The sequence below is a fragment of the Python bivittatus genome, unplaced genomic scaffold (genome assembly GCF_059951505.1).
Source record: "Python bivittatus isolate LINGU-HERP-01145 unplaced genomic scaffold, Pbiv_v1 ctg000080_np1212, whole genome shotgun sequence".
Classification (NCBI taxonomy): domain Eukaryota; kingdom Metazoa; phylum Chordata; class Lepidosauria; order Squamata; family Pythonidae; genus Python; species Python bivittatus.
Window position 1 is genome coordinate 10,085,794 of NW_028277035.1, and position 16,954 is coordinate 10,102,747.

A 16,954-nucleotide genomic window follows, 5' to 3' on the forward strand; every position below is an offset into this window, starting at 1 on the left:
GATTTCTAAAGACAGTCTGAACGTCGATGGAGGTTTGGAAATCAAACGTGAAAGATGGTAAGGGCGTAATAGATGACTGTGGCGAGAGGCAGGGAGGGCAGAGAGTCCGTGCCCATTGGCCGAGGCAGTCTGGATCTGCTCCACTCTTACAGCGCAGGCAACTGTGTTGCAAGAGCGGGCGCCTTCCTCAGGGGGCGGGGCTTGAAAGCTTCTCGCCCAGCCTGGAAGCTCAGAGCTGTAGATTTCCTTCGACCCGGCGATGGAAAATTGGGGTTGCTGCCTGGCAGGTTGAGCACGGACGACCTGAATCCCAGATCTGCCGCGCCTAACTGCAGCTGAGCTACGGCCCAGGATGGGCCTGGAGGACGAGACTCAGGGAGGAGGCGCCGGACAGGTAGGTTGCGGTCCCGAGAGGACTGGCATTAGCATTGGCGAGGAGCGGGCGGCAGTCCAGAGTGGCTCGGGAGAGGGAGGCGCAGGGCGTTCAGTTGGCCTGTCTCTCGGGTGCGAAACTAGCCTTCCGGCCGGGGGGTGATTGCAAACGTTCCGGGCAAGCAGCAGAGCCGAGAGATGCGTGAACAGGCAGGGAGGGCATGCTTGGAACGAGGGAAGCCGGGCAGCGGGGGAAAAGCGAGGTGGAGGCTCCTGGGCAGGAATCTCCGTTGCGGTTTTGAGAACGACCCGCTTGCGTTCGGGGCTGCAGTCGGCGTGCGCAGCCCCTCTTTGCGGTTGCGGCTCCGGCTGCCGCCAGGAACTAGAGGAAAACCCTCCGAGGATGACTAGATGACAGCTTTGCGGCCGTTCCGTTTCTGCTCTGCGCGAAAAGAAAGGGCGTTTTTGTCGTCCTTCTGGGCAAAGAGAAGGGGATGGGGCGCTCGAGGTTTGGGACGGGAGCAGACGGCCGAGCTGCTTGTGAATCAGCTCACTCAGTCGGACCCTTCGCCGTGGCAAGGCGTGCCTCGAAGTAAGACCCAGAGGGCTGCAGAGTATGGGGAGGAGCGGAATCCGGTTCCCGGATCATCCTGGTCTGGGCCGGGTGTGGGATGAGCGTGGCGTGCTGAGGACTTCCTCAGAATATTTGCGATGTTTACTGTTTCGAAGCACTTTCAATCCGGATTCGCTCCCTTTGGGGAAGGACCGCGAAGCGACTGAATGGCAGCTGTACAGGAATGGGCTAAAAGCTGTAGGATGGGTCCAAGATCACAATCTGAGCTTTTCATTGGACCAAAAGCTTTGATGAGAGCCTTGAAGGTTGTACTTGAGCACTTAAAAAAATGTTTTGTTAATATGTTGCAATATTACTTTGACGCATTATTTCTTTAGAAAAGGAAGAACTAACTACAGAGTCAAGGCTGAACATATAAAAATATGCAGGCGAGTTGCAGAGAAAAGAAAAGATGGTGGGGGAGTTTTTCCTATCCTTGTTCACTCTTGACTGATGTATGGTCTCCCCTCCCCTTCCCCTGAAGGTCTTGGTGCCCTGCTCCCACCTTTTCCATTGTGTTTACATACCAGGATGTTTATTCCTATGGTGACTTCACTGTGTGTACAAAGTTCCTTCATTCTTTTTAACCATTTTTGATAGCAGTGGGGGGTGGGGAGAGAGAGACCCACTGATTGACCCATGGAAACAGACACCTTGCCTGAAAAACAGGAACTCTAGACAAGATTTGCCCTTGGAAAAAGGATTATGCAAGATAAAATAATTAGATGGCTGGCTAGTTCTCACCTTGCTTAATACACCATCATAGAAGGGAGGGGTAACATTATGAAGGGGATACAGGTCACTGCATCTCACCGCAAGGTGACTTCCTGTAGTGTGTTAAGAAGGAAGATTAGTGTAGAAATCAGACTTGTGAATGGAGTCCTGGTGCTGTGGTAAAATCCTGAAATGTTCTTGATGGAAAGGACATTAGCCAATCTCTCTTCCTTTGCTTATGAGCTTTGTGAAATGCAGCCTATTTTCAGTCACAAGTGCTTTGTGTCAGTTCCACATCTATTGTCTTTAGGTGTTGGGTAAGATGTTCCCTGCAGAAACTTATCTTGATAAAGGATAATCGATTCCTATGACCCCTTTCCCAGGCTCTTGTTTAATTTGACGGGCGATCAAATGTGTCCTGATGAGCTGAGAATTATGTGGATTCATGATGTAAGGAGATCTTCAGTTTGTCTGAGGGAGCCTTCTTCCACTGGAAGCTTCTGGTTTTGACCTCAGTGCTGAATATTTATTAGGAGATGATACATGCCCATCCTAAGAGAGAGAAGCTTGTTCTGTCCATAACAAAAATGATCCATACTGTGTTTTGGGATGACATGGTAAGTTCATGAAGAGAGGGTTCCCCCCCCCCCCCCGCCCATGGATCTGTACTGAAGAGATTTTTTATTTATCCTATCTTGGTCTGCTTGGGCATGTGATTAATCAGTTTTCAGCATTTGATGAATGGAATCAAGCTACCTGTTTGCTGGAACGCTGTTTGGCTTCTACAGTGCAGGTTTCCAGGGATAAAAAGAACAAAATCTTGCTCATCAAATCAAAGCTTTGCCTCTATTTTCTGATCTCAGGAGCTATTTCAGAGGCATGCACTTTGAGTCTGCTCTTTCCTTTTTCTGCACCAGTTTCAATTAGTATCATATAGATCAGGAAGTTTGGTACAGAGATGTGAGTTTCTGTAGTAGCTAAAATAGAGCTTTCATTAAGAAATGAGAACTGAGGCAAATGTTTTTGCCTAGTCCAACTTTCGTAATGAGAGAGATTCTAGATTGTTGGTGTGGTGAGGAAGAGACAGCTGCCAACGGCTTCTTTTCGTAGCATTTAATTCTGTATTTGCTTCCAATAACCTGTATATAAACCTGATGATAAATTTACTGTTTTCAGATGCTTCATGTTTTGCTTGGCAAGTAGAGACTGCGCAGAGTCCATCTGAACTGAATTAACAGATTCTCTGTGTCTTTTTTCATTGCTAGTTCTGTTTACAACAAACAACACCATCCTGATCTGCAGTATACCTTCCTCTACAAAACATAGACAGATGCAGAACAGACAGGACTATTTAAAAGCAACCAGACATGTCATTAAAATTGTTTGAGGCTTGAAGAAGGCTTAGCTCTCAATAAAATCAAATTCACCAATAACCTTTCTGGAGCTGTTACAAGAGCAAAGGCCCTGTTCATTGTAGAACTGAGCTGCATAAACGTAGGGCTTTTCTTTGCATGAGTGTTTAAATTCGTATGTTGCCATATATGCCCTTCAAATGAGGTGCACCATCCAAATGTGGTTTAAAAGCAGAGCAAGTATTACATCTGTACCAACGCCTGTACTACCTGAAAATCCTCCCTTCCTTGCTCGGTTGTAAGAGTTCTGTATCCCACCTTAGATGCTGATTTTGTTATTAGGGCATTTATTTTGCCTTTTCTGTTGAGAGCGCAGGGTGACTTACAGGGAGAGAGGATGTTCCCTGTTTTATTTCTGCTACCATAACCCTGTGAAGTGGATTGAGCTGAAAGAGAGTCAGGCAGTGAGCTTCCATGGTCAGGTGGGAATGTGAACCTTGATCTTGAACAGGTACAATAAATTGGTTCTCTTTCTTTCCCCTAAACTGAATGTTCTTTTCATGCTGTAATTGTAACTGTTATTTTTTATTACTTCAACTTATATGCCACTCTATTTCTGAAGATTGATGTCTGTAGTCTAATGTCATGGTAACCTTGGACTAGCATGTTAGAAACAAGTCTTCTTTCTTCTTGGACTTCCCTTTAAGGTTAGCCATCGAAACGTGACTAGAAACATGGTTTGTTTTAACTATAGTTTATATGAAACAGGCCAGTTTCAAAGTTGTGGTTTGAAGCTATTCTGTTTCAAACATTGTTAAAGTTAGCTACAGTTGGTCAGGGCAAATAGCATGACTAACTTCCCAGTTTTTCCTGTTACTGTTTTGGAGGAAGAGAGGACTATATTCTTTTCCATTCTGATGGACCACATCTTTATGAGTTCTGAATGTAGCCTTTCTATCTCAACATTTGACAGCCATAATTTTGAAATAATTGATTGATTGATTGTGTGCTATCAAGCAGTTTTCAGCTCCTAGCACCACATAGATTTTTTCCATGACCATCTGCCCCTAACTTGGTGTTTCAAGCCTTCCAGCTGTACACTCACTGCCACTCTGAGTCCATCCACCTTGCTGCTGGTCATCCTTTTCTCTTTCTTTCTATATTTTGAAATAGGAGCAACCATTCCTTATCACAGCATGCAAAGCACAGCTGGAATCTGGGGGGGGGAGGGTGTTATGTTTTCTTCCCACCTGTTGATATCTTCTATCACACTTTTGTCTCGTGCAGGTCTGTCTCTTGCTGCAAATTCTACTAGATTGAATCAGGCAGCAATCCTCTGTAGGTTGACTGGGGAGCAATTCCAAGTAGAGCTACCTGGTTCACAGGAAAACTCAAAGAAGCAGACTCCTATCTTCTAGAGAATTTTTGGGCCCAGATCCATATTGTCCCAGCCTTTCCTTCCCACGACAAGTTTGGGTGGCTTAATACATTATTTCTTATTTATTGATTTCAGAATTTTCCCCATCTCTCTCTACATTGTGTCTGTTCAGTATTCAGTATAGGCAACAATAAGAGTACATTCATTTCCGTATGACTTAAGTAGGTATACGTTTTTTAAAGCTGTAACTTTCTTTCCCTCCAACCCTGCAGAGCAACATAAGACTATTCATACATATCAAAGATATAAAGGCCAGAATGGTTTACAGATTCTTTCCTTGACAATTTTGGCAGGGATGGGGCAAGTAGGAAACATGCTTTTGCTGCTTTGCTCCCCTTTCCTTCTACCATAGTAGCCTGCACCTAAATCAAGGGGGAAGAGAGGTCTGTGCTTTACTTGTTGTTTTATTCCCCTGGGTGCAGCACTTAATGCTTTCAGAAGAAGAGGCCAGTCATAAGAAAGCTTAAGAGTTGGAAATACACCGGAACTGCTGGGCAAATAAACCTTGCCGTGAAAAAGGTATTAGGATGATATATTATACTGATGAAATTTGCATTTTCTCATTTAGAGAAACATTTCCTCTCAGCCCAGGCGAAGGATCCTCCGCACCAAGGAGAACAGGGCAGCTGCTTGTGCTGTTGAGCCTATGTATCGTTTTTGAAAATGGTCAGTTTCTTCGGAACATATTTGTGTATAGTTTGCTTGAGGAGAGACTTGCTTATGGAATTTTCTTTCTTGGGTGCTAAAATATTTCAGGCAGCTTTTGGTATGACTTCTACTTGCGTGCACGTGCATATGTGAGTATCTATATGTATGTGTAGGAGGGCACCATTTCTTGTTATAATTCAGACAGCCCAAAGTCTTTGTCCAGGCATGCTTGCTTTTTCCAACATTTTGCTTTTGCTTTCCTTCCCAGGACATGTTTGGGTGGATTCATATATTATTTCTTATTTATTGATTTCAGAATAACATCCCCAATACTCTCAGTGAATTAATTTTGTCGCCTCCTTGTGTGCAGCAATGGGGGAGGGGGTGCTGTAGCCAGTCCTGTGTCCTGGCACATTTATCTTTGATGCTTATAATTTGAAATAAGCTTATAGTTCAAAGAATGGACTTGCTGTAAAGGATTTTAGTTTTATGCTTCTTTTTAAAAGCCATATATGAAAGTCTGAAGCGTAACAAATCTGCCTGGGTCTCAAAAATAGAACCCATCTTTTCCTCACTGGTCTTGCAGCTCACTAGTAATTAACACAAATGTGTGAAAGGCTATGCACATGTGTGTGCTTCTATGCTGTGCACTTGCCGTGCAAAGCGGCTACAAATCTTAGCCACTACTGTTTGTGAAAGGGACTTTTATATTATATCTCATTTTTAGAACTCACTTTGAATATTTTGCTCAACAGTGGTATTTTTTTAAGTAAATTGCCTCAGACGTATTTTTGATTAGGCTGTAAGAAATTATTAGTGTTATTTCATGAGTTCAAGCTTTCAACCAAGCTCTAGATCTTTTCCCTGAAGGCAAAATTATCTCTCTTTCTTGCTCTTATATTGACTTGAATTGACAAAACACTTCGCTTATTCCCAGTTCCTGGCATTATATGCATTCAAATATAATGCATAAACAAGTTCCCATCCAGACAGGTGGCATTTCCTTTTATTTTTTTCCCATTGTTATTAGCCATCTGCATTCCTAAAACATAGCAGCTGTCAAATAGGCACACACTTCCTGGCCTGTAGATTGTCTTACATCCATGGTTTGTCTGTCCACCTCTACTCTATGAAGCAAAGAAGGAGTTCTGAACCTGGGGTTTGCAACTGGACTTACGGCCCTTTACTATATAAATGACAAAACACCCTGCTTGCAGGGACATGTGTTCTCTGCTTTTCCACCATTGTGTTAAGCCAACATATTCTCCTTTTTTACCTGCTTCCAAGAATGAAAACAGAGGCATGTGGCATCTGCAGCCAGGGAGGCCTAGATTAAAATCATGTTGCATAGTGTTGTTCCCCGCATAGCTGTTCACAGTGTGAGTTAGGCCAGTTATGCTGGAACATCAATGAAAAAGTTGGAATCACCTCCCACAGTCCCACATTGCAACTTTGATCCAAATTGGGATTCGTCACGGTTGTTTTAACACCACTCAAATTCCACTAGGAGTTCAAATCCTAGAACGCCCACACCATACATGACTTCTCTTTTACCTTCTTGCAGATCAGTGGTTACAGGGGCTTCATAGGTGACTCATTAAGAAGGCAACTGGTGACTAAACAGAGCAATCTGGGTAGCAGGGAGCAACTATTTATTTTGGGAACCAGGAAATTCAAAGGAGTTCTGATATAAAGACTATACTTCTTGCCGGGGGCAGAAGGGTAACAGGATATGTGGAACATTTAGTAATTGCTGATCGTGTCCTTGTTGAGATTGGGGTTGATATTAAAGTTCTGGCTAAGTGTGTGCAAGGACTAGGCCAAGTGATAATCTTTAATCTGGGATCAAGACTGAGACCACTGTTAGCATGTCTTATGTCAAAATGTTTCCCTAACTTTGAGATATCAGTGACTAGGGAGAATTAAGTGTAGCTTCTCTCCAAAGGCAGATTTATCAGTCAGCCTTCCCCAGCCTGATTTCTCCCAAAGTATTGGAGTACAACTTTCATTATTCCCATCCAACAAGGTCATGGCCAGGCTGTCTGGGGGTAATGAGAGGAGTCAGCTACACTCCTGGAAGGCACCAGGTGGAAGGCAGCTGACGTGAGCCTTTGTTGACCAGATAAGCCTCATAGCCACGTCCCTGCTATCATGGCCTCTGCTAACACACGTGTTGCGAAGCAAATCACAAGTTCTGCAGTAAAAATGAATGCTGAGTCAAAAGCTGCCTTGCAGTTTTCAATCTTTCCTCCTGCAAAAGAGGCTTCTGTTTTTCAGGATGCTTGAGAATTTCTGTTCAATTTCTATTGGTGGTATATTTGACTTTGTGTGTGTGTGTGTGTGTGTGTGTTTTTTATGCTGAAAGAGAGTATGTGTGTGAGGTACTACTGGTGTGGTTGCTTTCTGTTATCCATTTTGCCATACACCCTGGCGGTATACAGTTTCCAAATTGAAAAGCCCAGTGGGAAGAGCTTTCTTCTAAGATCTTTCTTTGGGATTTCATTACAGCGTTAAAAACTGTCTTACTCAGAAACTTACTTACTTGCTCAGATTGTCAGAAGGATTGTGGTACAGTGAAAAACAGGACATTCACATATGCCTTGACACTTTGTAAATAAATACATGCAAGAATATCCCATTCAACTCATGGGAATTTCACCAAAACTCTCTTCTCTTTTGAAACAAACAAACAAACAAACAAACAAACTCACACTGATAGTAAAGTAATCAAATTAAATAAGAAATCGTTAGGACAAAATGGAGATGTTAACATTATCTGACAATAATAAAAATGGCACATTTTAGCCATGTACTTAATTTTGTATATGTAATCAGACTTACATACATGCACTGAAAGAGATGTCTCTTGGCCTCCATCCTTCTTTTCATTTTGCAGAACTGAGCAATTCACCATCCAGCAGATAGATGGGAATGGGAGTTGAAGTTTGAACCATGTGTCAAATGTCAGGTAGAGACACTGATGTAGAATTTAGCAACCGAGATTTTCCAACGCAGATGTTAAAAGGAAGGCTGCAATAGTACTAAATCAGCATCACTGCAGGTATAAATTCTGGAGGGATGAAATCTGGATGTTTAAAGATCTGGAGTCCTTGAGGAGGCATCTGCAGTGGTAGGATCACTGCCATACTCCAGGAACAACAGAAGCAGGATGAATGTAGATTCCCATCAGCTAGATACAATCTTGCATAGGGCTTTCTCCTCCCAACACAGTTAGACTTGCCCATCTTGTAGCAGTTCCATTCCGTGATTCTAAGCTGCTGGTCCTGAGTTGGAAAGGATGCAATGAGGTTTTGTAGAACCAAGTTATTATTTCAGGGACAGATGAGTGGATCTACCTAGTGGATCTCAGAGCTGCCCCTATTTCTAAGCAGGTAACCCAGAGGACAGGTGTTGGGGTGAGGAAGAGATGCAGGGTATTGAGGTGTTGGGCGGGTAGAACTGTGTGTCATGCAGCTTGCTCTGTGCAGCCTCACCTGGCCTGCTACCTTTCAGTGGAATTAGTTTCCTACTATATTTAGTAGGAACTGACCTACTATAATACATAAACAGGAAGGTAATTGCCCTTCCATGTTTGCAGTTACCTGACTTTTGTGGGGCAGTTCTTTTATCTTTTTTAGAAGAAATTTTACATTAGAGAAATAAAAATGCTTGCATTAGGAAATACTGCTTGCAAATCAATGTGTATTGGGAAAAATTGCATGTCAAGTATGGAGAAACAGGGTGTAAAAAGGTTTATGTTAGGAGATTGATAAAGAGCCCGTTCAAAAGTTGACAGTGTGCAGATTCCATCAAGCTATGCTTTGATACCTTGTATACAAGTCTTTCCAAGACCAATGTTTTTTGCAACAATCCAAACACAATATATCCAGAGTTCTTCATAAATAAATTCCTGATTTTAGGAAACAATTTTAACATCTTTAAATTTTAACTCCCTTACTACAACCTTTCTAACAATATTAAGAATATTTAACTATTTTGGAACAACCAGAATGCATGACCAAATTCTATGCATTAATCTTGTTCATCTGGTTGTTCCAAAATAGTTAAATATTCTTAATATTGTTAGAATTATTAATATTAATTTCCTGAATTATTTTTGCAGTCTGCGTCCTTTGGCTATTCTGCATGGGAAGACAGGGGAACAAGTGTTAGGTGTTCTGTTGTCAAGATAAAGGTAAATTGTATCCATAGTGATTCATAGCAACTGTGAAAGTCTAAATTTCTGTTATAAATCAACCATCTTTAAAATATCAGTGTAGAATTAAGACATTTGGGGTGGTTTTTCATGTATATCAGGGATGGGCATGTGATTCCCTTTACTATGGGCTTCATAGTCCTCTCTAACTCTCATGATCAAAAACTGATAGTGTGCTTTTTTTAAAGATTTTTTTTATCACACCTTTATTATCTTTTATAAATAGCTCAAGGTGGTAAACAAACCTAGTACTCTTTCCCCCTCCTATTATCCCCACAACGACAACCCAGTGAGGTGTGTTGGGCTGAGAGAGAGTGACTGGCCCAAAGACACTCAGCCGGCTTTCATGCCTATGGTGGGACTAGAACTCACAGTCTCTCTGTTTGTAGCCTGGAGCCTTAACTACTAGACCAAACTGGCTCTCTAAAAACATACAAAGTCTAAAAACATACAGAAATGTACCATAAGCCCAAAAAGAGGATGATACTAATGTTCCACCCTAATGTCCCCAAACCAGAAGAAAAACCCAAGAAGAATTATCCCAGCTTCACCCATTACAGCCCCCCCCAGTCCTGCCAAGTTGCATCATCGCTTGCCCACTGCAGCCCTCAGCCCCCCAAAGTTGTATGGAGCATAGCACTCACTGCAATCTGTTCAGCCCCATAGCCTCCCCAAATTCAGTGCCCTGAAGATGTGTTGTTACCACAACTCACAGTATTTTTCTACCCATCCAATTTGGTCTAGTAGATTGGGGATGCTGTGGATCCTGTCAGCCAAGGAATGTCAGCTGGCAGGGACCAGAAGCCATGCCTTCTCAGCAGCTGCCCTTCCCCTTTGGAACATTCTTCCTTTGGAGCTCAGGATGGCCCCGACCCTGCTAGCCTTTTGTAAGGCTTTAAAAACCTGGCTGTATGCCTGAGCCTGGGGTCCCGAAAGCATTAAAGGCCCCATTACCTGGCTGCGCTGATGATTTTTATGTAGTTTTTATGATAATTATCAATTGCCTATATGTATCATTTGTAATGATTTTAATGGTTTTAATTATTGAAATTGTTCACTGCCCAGAGTCACTTGGATTGAGATGTGTGGCTATAGAAATTGCATAAATAAATTAATTTTGGATATTGCCATATTCCAGACTGAACTTTTAATCTGGAGGAGAGCTCCAAAGAAGGATGGCTGATGTAGTTCATGGTCTACTTGTTTGGCATCAGTGAATGTGGGAATGAGCTGTACAGTAGCTAAACTTTCCTGGGAGATTGCTTTGCCAACAGCTGGGGGGGGATTTGGGCTGGAACACAATGCTCTGGTCAGGATCAAGGTCTCAGAAATATTTTCAGCATTCTGAGAATGTTGCTCCTTTTCTTCAGTAGTCTGAGGGTGGAGAAGTCCCCTAATTTCTGTATATGAGAACACTGAGTCCTTTAATAGTATAGTCATGAAGAAAGATGGTAAAAAAATAAAATTGAAGGAACGTGTTTAGACATTAGATTGGGGAAGAGTAGTTTAATGGGGTTATTGCCAGTAAGATGCATCCCTCTGTTGCATACTGCAGCAAATCCAGATATCTACTTTGCCCTCCCCCCCATCTACACCAGCAACACCATCACGGCCTCAACAAATACACAAGATTAGAGGCAATGTCACATGCTCTTCCTTTAATGTGATATATGCCATATCTGCCAGCAATGCCCTCTATATTCTGCATAGGACAAACAGGACAAACTTTGTGCAGAAGGATTAATGGACTCCAAACAAGGGCAAAGCAAAGCAATATCAGAGCATTTCAGCCTCCCAAGACACTCCATTGCAGATCTCGAAGTAGCTATTTTGGAAAAAAAGAAACTTTCCCAGCAAAATTGAGTGAGAATTTTGCTGGGAAAATGCTGAACTCGCATGCAGTACATCAAAAGATTTCAGGCAATCTCAGAAGGTTTCAACAAACACAGTGTTAATGGAAAAGATACTTGTGATCTATCTCATGTGCAACCTGCATCTGCATAAACACCCTCCTTTCCCTTCCCTTCCCTTCCCTTCCCTTCCCTTCCCTTCCCTTCCCTTCCCTTCCCTTCCCTTCCCTTCCCTTCCCTTCCCTTCCCTTCCCTTCCCTTCCCCCTCACCTCATCTCAATTTAAATCCTACATCCATGCATCTGATGAAGTGAGTTGTAGCTCACAAAACCTATGAGCTTTAATAACATTTGTTAGTCAGAAATGGTGCTACCAAACTCCTGATCAGTTGCACACTAAATATTTCAGCCATTTTATTCTCCTGTTTGCATCTTTTCCATGCCCTATTTCAGGGTTCCTCAACCTTAGCAACATTAAGATGGGTGGACTTCAACTCCCAGAATTCCCCAGGCAGCATGGATGCCTGGGGAATTCTGGGAGTTGAAATCCACCCATCTTAACGTTGCTGAGGTTGAGGAACCGTGCCCTATTTCACTAAAACCCTTGCAGTAGCCTCAAGGTATTATAGTCTATGTATATTAAAGATCCTTGCTGGCCAGAAGATCTGTCATAACACATTGACTCTAACCTCCATGACCATTGGTCATCATGGGAATTGTCATCCAACAATACCTGGGTGTGGTGTAAATAACTCCATCCCTGTTCTAAGTTTCCAGTGTATTTGTCTCCATTTTTTGCAGGGCCAGATGGAAATTCTTTGCTAGAGATTCATTTCTAAAATTTCTATATGCCCCTGCTATTGTCTTAAAATCTCATCGAATTGACTAATTCTGCTTTTATTTTCTCACAAAGACTTTTGTAATCATCCCAAGGGGATGACTGAGGCACTGGATTTTGTTTTGGTTTTATAGTTTTATGATTTTTAGTTCTGGGTTTTATTGTTGTTGTGAACCACCCAGAGTTGTGTTTTTAGAGGGGCAGCCATACAAATCTTTTAAATAAATACATTTGAACTTCCACTTAGGTAATCAGACCTTCAGGGACATTAAACATTTACTGACATCCCATATCCTATGACATCCTACAGTCCACAGGGGTTATTTGGCTGAGCAATGCTGTTCTTTGACTATCTTTTAATTTATTACTAACCAGTTTGGCCTTAAAATTAACTTAGACAAACCTGACTTACAGCTTTGACCATAAATCCCATACCTGAGATTTATAAGAAATAGTGGAAGTTCTGTTGTATTTTTCAGTCAATGGTTGGTTTTCTTCCATTTGAAATATGTTTAAAACCCTAAAATGGTCCTGATATAACTTCTTTTCTCTTATGTATGTGTACATCTCTTGCCTGAAGCCCTAGAGAGCCATTGTTTGTTAGTGTTGACAATACACAACAGTGCTAGATTGAAGAGTGTTAAGGCTGGTTTTATGTAGCTTTGTGTTTCTTCATCCTGTGAAGTACATATGTGTGTATACTAATGAGTGTCATTTTGCTGTCTCAGCTGATCCATGATTGTATATTCTTGTGCTTTCCCCAGTCTGGCGTGTCATCTACTTCCCCTGACTTAAGATCATGTAAGAATAATTTCTGTGTTTTGTGCAACTGTAAATATTTGAGATCTCCTATTTTCTGATAACTTGGGTGATAGAAAACAGGTATCCTCTTTGCATATCGGGTATCTCAGCATCAACATTTTATTCTCCTCCTCCTTACTTTTTTCATGAAATTACAGGTTACATTAATATATTCTGCAATGATCTATTGTTTGTTACAGTTTTCGAATTTTGAATACTCCAATTGCTTGCCTTTAAAGCTATGTGATTTTTAAATAGTAATTCTTACAGGTTTATTACTTCTCTTCTACAAGCTTGCAGTTACTTTTGCTTGGATCCTTAAAAGCAAGGGAGAAGTGACTGAGATTGAGAGGTCTTTCATGCCTGTGCACATGTACTAAAGATGACAGTTACTGAATGTGGTTTTTCCATTTTTCATCAATGAAATAGTGATTGTTGTGGGGGTCTTGCTTATTGGAACTATAACTCATTCTTTCCTCCACCTCCACAAAGCTTCAAAGCCCATAATAGGCTTGGTTGGGAGAAGGCATGCTTGGATGTTATATGTGTCAATGGATCAGTAAAGCATTTAATGTGCACCTTACCTGTTTACTGTTTCTCTGCTAGAAATTCAGAGACCCTGGCAAGACTGAGTGGCCTGGGTTTTTGGCTCCCCTGGATCTGGTGATTTTTCATTTTAAGCTCTTGATGAGGTTGCACTCCCCCAGACAGAGTTGGTGCACAATCTGGGGGTCCTCCTGGACTCTTGGCTCCTGCTGAAAGAGCAGGTGTCAGCCCTTTGTACAGATTCATCTTGTGTGCCAGTTGTGGCCTTTCCTGGACCTGGAGCTTGCTCACTGCCACTCATGCCTTAGTCATTTCCCAACGGGTTTATTGCAACCCCGCTGCCCTTACGACATGAAGCTACCCTTGAAGAATACTCAGAAGCTTCGAAGGATCCAAAATTCAGCACATGCCCGATTCTGAGTGCTCCAAAGCTTTCCAGAGTGACCCCACTGCTGCATGAGCTGCGTTAGCTTCATGTATCCTTTCAGGATGCAGCTCAAGGGGCTGGTTACCACCTTGAAAGACCTGCATGGCATGGGGCCAGGCTTCATGTGGAACTGCCTAACTCCAGGGGTTTCAGCCCATTCTTCCAGATCTGACAGACTGGGCATGCTCCAGGTCTCCTCTATTAAACTCTGTCAGCTTGCAGAACTGAAGAGACGTGCCTTCTCTGTCACGGCACCTGTCCTGTGTGGTGGCACCTGGCCTGCTCACTGAGATTCAGAGGGCCCCAACCCTCTTAGCAGAAGGCCAGTAAGGCCCAGATTTCCCCCCAGGCTTTAGGACCAGGATGTTAGGAAGCCAATATATACAGTATGTGTCAAGAAGTTGTTATATGGTGCCTTGGTTTTCTTTTGTTATTATTTATTATTTGTTTGATTATAGTTTTTTTTTAATTTTTAATTTTGTAAATTGTTGTTATCCACCCAGAATTATATATTTAAGATGGGCGGCCATCTGAAATTTCTAAATCAATCAATCAATACATTTGTCAGTAATTGCAAAGATCGTCCCCCTCTTTGGTATACTGTAAAGCTGATTAGTGACAGTGTTGTGTCAAAGGCAGTTGATTGGAGCAGTGGTCCCAGATAAACAAAGATACCGGAGTGTGAAAGATTTTGTTTTCAGTGATACTTACACAGCTCTCTAAAAGTAGCTGCTCTTGCTTACCATTTGGTGGGGGTTCTCAGAAGTTAATAGCAGTTGTTGAGAGATAATGCCTGCATTCTTTCTGAGAATGAGGCAGCACAATAAATTTCTTTCTACTTGAGTAAGCTACAATGTAAACAAGTCCTCAGATGTGAAGAATTCTGTGTTTGCAAAGCTCTTTGGGAATGTTAAGTAGCCTTGTGTGCTACTCTGAACCTTGTTTGTTGGGTTGATGGGTAGGGGAGATTTTTTATTACTTATATCCTGCAGTCCATTCAGCAGTCTTTTGATTATAATGGCTATTAAATGCATCTTCTTTCCTCTCCTAAATCCAGCCGGAGTTGTCTAAGCTTCTTTTCACTACTTTTCTAGTAGCTGTGTCTTATTCAAGAATAGGAAGCTCCTCGTTCATCTTTGGAGACCAAGGGAACGAGACACAAGAAAAGGACAACAACTGACGTGGAGTAAAATGACAGGACCAAGTTTGAGTAATTGTTACAGAAAGTACAGTAGTAAGGAATTCTGCTGCCCATAGTTACAGATAGCGAATGTATTTCGGAAACCAGTTGAGAAAGTGGCTGGTAAAAGCAAAATTTTCTGAGTGAGAAGGCTGGTAATCAAAAGCGGAAGTGGAGATGCAAAGAGGAACTGGAAGTGTGAAGTGTTAAATTATCATTTGGTTGCTCTGTTCAACACACTTCGCTTCTCCCCCCACCCCGTGCACAAACACACTTCCCTTCTAGCAAGACAGGAACATCATGTTGACTGTTATAGAAGTGATTTCATGAGATGTTGCAAGTGCCCCATCCTTAGTGTTGTGTGGTAGCTATAACTATCTTGCTGCAGTCCTTTCCCTGCTCACTAAGACTGTTCTACTTTTCCCAGATTCCACAGATAAAAGGCTTTGGTTAAGTACATTTAGGAGAATGATAGAGTCCTAGGCCCTTTTAGCATTAGAAAAGATTCTACAGCTTATTTATAATTGCTGTCTTATAGGGGTATGTACAGGGGGAAAACTTCACGTTGTGTAGAAACTTCAGTTAGCGGAGGCTTTGCTTCAGCCTCATTTCGGGTTTCTGAAACCAAGGATTTCTCTCTAATGAAAACCCTTTGAGCACGTGTGTTTGTGTAGGTATGTGCATAGAGAGAGACTGGATTTTCTACATAACTGTTTTGGAAAGCCAAGACTGTTTGTTTCCTTTGACTTGAAGGGTACATTAAAAGCTCTGGAGACAACTTTGAAAGGCTTGCAGGCCTGATTTATGAGCAGCGGGCATGGCCCTCCTTCCAATTTTTCCACCTAACAACCCTGTGAGGTAGGGTGGGCCGAGAGAGAACAATTGGCCCAAAGTCACTCAGAAGTTTTGTGGCTGAGGGTGAACCTGAATCTGGGCCATCCTGTTGCTAGTTCAACATCTTAACCATTACACTGCTATTTCTCCCCAGCATTTTCCTGTTCTTTCCTGTTCTGATGTGCTACAAAATTCCTGAATAAGTCCAAAGTTTATGACCAACTTGGTTTGGGGAATGCCACATTATGATCTACATATCATTTGTCAGTGATGTATAGTTCTAGTTTTTGAAAAAAGAACAAACTGCTCATTCACTGGTATTAAGAGTGAGGATTTTTTTTTTCTTTAAAGCAGGTTGACTTATATACGATATGTAAGGCCAGATCTCAGAAAAAGACAATCTTGCCCCAGTAACATTTGCGCTTGGAAAAATGAATAAAGACAAATGCCTTAAAAGGGAAACCTGCCTTGGCTTTCTAGTTTCAAATATACTGGCATGCAAGACATTCAGTGTTGCTTTTGAAAAACTATCAATGGGCTGGTTTGTTTTATTTTGTGTGTCAGCTTGCACAATCAACATTTAAATGTTGCAATATTATCTGGCTGTACTCAGTGAAATACATGCTTTCTATACTTCTTTGGTTTTTAGTTACCCAGCATCAAGCATACTGTTGCATGTGGGAATAGAATAATGCCAATTTTTCTTCTTTTTCCCAGAACAGACTCTGTCTGATAATCTTATCAGTTAGCTCAATAAGAAACTGTGAATATAAACTTTATGAAGCATTCCATCTGGAGTTTTGTTTTGCTGTAATTCTGAGTGGTCAGGTTCTTTCTGGGCTGACCAGCCCTCTTTCAGGAAGCTCCAGATCTACTTATTTGGGATGGTAGTTTCTTCATTATGGTGGTCTTAGATACTCCAGCTTTGATTTGAGCTACTAAATATCCCATGCTTCTTTTGTTCCAGTGTGGCTATGCCACTTAATGTGCTCAGGGTATAGAAGATCTGGTGAAGTTATATTCTTAGAAAGACTATGTCAGATCCTCTCAGAATTAACTAGATGGGTTTCTTGATTAAAGCAAAATAAGAATTTGGGAAAAATCTGGTCTCCTGCAGGATACTTAT

At 41.9% G+C, this 16,954-nt stretch overlaps 1 protein-coding gene across 2 annotated transcripts in view; it reads left to right on the plus strand.

The window, feature by feature from the left end:
• Positions 1 to 206: 206 nt before the first annotated feature.
• PIK3R5 (phosphoinositide-3-kinase regulatory subunit 5) overlaps positions 207 to 16,954 on the plus strand; it is a 57,824-nt gene continuing 41,076 nt past the window's right edge. For both annotated transcript variants that reach the window (XM_015890587.3, XM_088133493.1), the window contains exon 1: positions 207 to 394. The gene's annotated coding sequence lies outside the window, so the exon portion shown is untranslated. The remainder of the gene's footprint in view (positions 395 to 16,954) is intronic.